The sequence below is a fragment of the Crocuta crocuta genome, unplaced genomic scaffold (genome assembly GCF_008692635.1).
Source record: "Crocuta crocuta isolate KB4526 unplaced genomic scaffold, BGI_CrCroc_1.0 scaffold30, whole genome shotgun sequence".
NCBI lineage: Eukaryota > Metazoa > Chordata > Mammalia > Carnivora > Hyaenidae > Crocuta > Crocuta crocuta.
The window spans coordinates 7,188,450-7,191,903 of NW_027528345.1; the positions used below are offsets into that span (position 1 = coordinate 7,188,450).

Consider the following 3,454-nt stretch of genomic DNA (forward strand, 5'->3'; position numbering starts at 1 on the left):
TCTCTCGCAAACTTGGACTAACGCAACAACGTTGTCTCCACGGTCGATTTCTGTCTCGTTCTTTCTTCTCCATCTAGCCCTGCTTTCACTCTTCAAAACTAGCCTGATGGGGCCAGATTGGCAGCTAGCTCCATTTCGCTCTGTCCTTTTTGTATGAACATGGAAAACTCTACTAGGGGAAAAACTACATGCTGACCAGCAAGCCAGACCCCTTGAAAGGGGGTCCCAGATGGGGCTCCGATTGCGGGGAGCGGCTCTTCTGAGGAGGTGTAGGAGTCCCCAGTTTTCCTTTCGCAAACGTATTTCACTGATCCCATCGCCCCCAGACCCAATCTGAGAGCTCTTCTCACCCTCCTCGCCTTTCTTGCCTCATATTTACAAAGGCGCTGCCTCCACTGGAATGCTGGTCTGGGAGACTTCTCCCGAGCCCGTCCTTCCCTTCCAGTGGTGATGTGGTCTTGCTGAGCCAGGCAACTAGGGGGCCCCTTCGCTGCGGAAGACTCGGTGCCGCCGAAAGGCGAGAGTCGGTCCTTTGCTGGAACAAAGGCCCCTTAGGAAAAATGCTTGTTGAATGAATGGATAAACAAACGAGTTTGACCTACTGCTCTCTTCCTTTTGGGGACGTGGGAGAGATTGGGCAGGGCATAGAGGAAAGGGTTGGGTGTGATCACAATTTTTGCTTTCAATGTTTTCCTGAGGAAATCTGTACAGCTGTCTACTTCCGTGGCACGTGAGGCTGCGGATGCCCTGGGCCTGCACCAGTGTTCGTGATTGACAAGGGAGGACCCGAGTTCCCCTTTGCACGCCTATGTTCTCCACCCCTTCTGGTGGTGAGACCAGTCTCACCTAAACAATACGCTTTCTTGCTTTAGTGCCCGACTTGCCCTCACCATCACTCAAGGCTTAGTCACGGGAGCCTCAGGCTGTTCCCTCTTACTGCAGGAACTCTTTTCTAACCCATGTGGTGCTGGACTTTTAAAACCTGTGCCGTCTTGTCTTGTACTCAAAATCGTTCCAGTTTGTTTGTAGTCTGGTCTCTCCCCTGGGAGATTGTGAACTTCCCCCAAGGCAGGTCTGGCATCTGACACACAATCAGGGCTGAAAAAACTTACCTTTCTTCCACATTCTTTCCCTAAGAACACCAATCAACTCTTCTTGTCAGGACAGCAATCTTAGTGGTGGGTTAGAGAGGACTCCCTGCAAGTTTCTTTATATAAGGTTTCAACTGATAAAAATCGAAAGGTCTGAAGCCACTTTTTCATCCAAGCGAGTCCCTTTGCCCAGTCAGACGTGCTAAGGAAGCCCTCAGGGTCTGTGGTTATGGTTGGCAAGTTGCATCCTCACAGCTGGATCTCTTGTTCTTTGGACTTTTTGGTGGTTTGTATTGCAACATACACTTAAGACAACATATAAAACTCGGTGTGTGTGTGTGTGTGTGTGTGTGTGTGTGTGTGTGTGTTCTCATGCATATGTTGGGGGGGAGGGCTGTAATCTTGTTCTGACTTCTGTATAAGAACCTGAACAGTAAATGACGAAAAACAGAAAAAGAGGGGGAGGTACTGAAACATCTGTTCTTTTATTGTCTTATTGAAAAACATCTTGTTTCTCAAAGGCCAATCTGAGTTCTATCTGCTAAGTCAAGTGGCTTCCAACTGAGGCCTGATGTGCTTGGGTTTTTGCTGGTATGCTTGGGCTAAAATGCATGGCACACTATGCATTACTGAAAGCAAACCTATCCTAAGACAGAAAAATAATCACAAATATCGGTTGTCAACTTAAGATTTCTTTTTTTTATTTTCATTTTTTATTGGGGGGGGCGGCGCAGAGAGAAAGAGAAGAGAGAGAGAATCCCATGCAGGCTCCACCCTCAGTTCAGAGCCCTACAAGGGGCTCCATCCCACTACCCTGGAATCATGACCTGAGCTGAAATCAAGAGTCAGATGCTCAACCAACTGAATGGCCCCCACGTCCAGCTGTGGAGTTTCCAAAACGGATTGTCAAGGTAGGTTGTTAGAACTTTCCTGTGAGGATAAGTAGTTTTCTTCTGTAGAATTATTTGACCATTATCACCTGACAAAATACAGGGGTTTTGTTTCCTGAGGACATAAGGAGTTAACTTTCCCAACTGGTTGTTAAACAACTGATCTTTAAGATGTTCCTCAAAATTCTATTTATCCAGCATTGTCCTATGCCTGAAGTAGGCTGAGTTATTAAATTTACTTCTTTCTACCCTACCATTTCCAAACACAGAGTTTCATTCTCAGGTGGGCTTTCGTGGCTTTCTTTGATCTGGCTGTAGCCTATATTTCTACTCCTATCCTTAGTATTCCTGTGGTAAGCAGCTCCCATATGTCCAAACTCTATCTTTCCTTTGAGGTTCGGCTTGAATACCACACCTTTCATTAATTTTTCTTTATTTGATGCTACCATTTGAAACTGATCCATTGTACTTTGAACTTAGTGCTTAGGAGGTGTTTTTGTGGGACTTCTTTTTGTGATGTCTATGTACCAGAGTTTATGTTAGTGTCTTTTCAGGGTAGAATCTGGCTAATCGTACCCAGCCTAGTTGCTTGTAAAGAGAAGGTATTTTCTGAGTAAATGGATGAATTAAATAAGTTTTTTCTCTATAATACCCATCACTACCTGAATTATATTTAATTATTTACCTCTTTATGTGTTTAGCTCCCTCACTAGAATGGAAGTTCCATGAAGGCTGGAATTTAATCTTATGAGAATTAATAAATGGAAACCTTACTATGTGGATTTGGAACGCTAGAAGGGTGGTAGGGGGTGCTGGTACCACTCAGTGACAATTACGGGGAAGAACTGTCAATTATAGACCCAACAGAAGAATTCCTAGCAGGAAAGAATCATCATTTACAGGCCCCAACATGAGAAGATGTACATTGCACCTTCTGTAAGAAATTAACCACCCCATAACTCAGCAGATGAGAAACTGTCATCACTTGAACTCTTGCTTCTCTCCAATGGACTTTTGTTCAAAACAGCCCCTCCCAACTTCCTCCTTCTTCTCCATAAAATAAGGTTCCTCTCTTTTGTTTGTCAGACTTGCCTATGGTTTTGCCTTGGCTTGCCTGTCCCGGATTGTAATTCTCTGCCATTCCCGAATAAACCCATTTTTGCTGGTAAAATAACTGGCAGTTTTATTTTTAAGGTTAACAGTCTGCTTTGATCACTGTTAGCTCCAGCACCCAGAACTGTGCCTGACAATACATTTTTGTCAAATGAATAAATGCAGGAGTAATGAGTCTTGAGGTTTTCTAGGACCAGGAGGAAACATATTATCTAGTATATCTCTGGGGCATCTATCTCATCCATTACTGGCCAAAGCAGAACTCTTGATTTCCCTAGCAAACCTGTTCCTTTCCTCTTTCATAATTTAGAAGAGTAACAACACCATGCATGACTTCCTCTTGGGCCTTAGGCCCCAGAC

At 44.5% G+C, this 3,454-nt stretch overlaps 1 long non-coding RNA gene across 1 annotated transcript; it reads left to right on the forward strand.

Annotated features, from left to right (window-relative positions):
* Positions 1-1,473: 1,473 nt before the first annotated feature.
* LOC144222849 (uncharacterized) lies at positions 1,474-3,208 on the forward strand. The gene is made up of 3 exons (XR_013332493.1): positions 1,474-1,556; positions 1,826-2,002; positions 2,683-3,208. It is a non-coding gene; the product is annotated as an uncharacterized LOC144222849 (long non-coding RNA).
* The last annotated feature ends 246 nt before the right edge of the window (positions 3,209-3,454 follow it).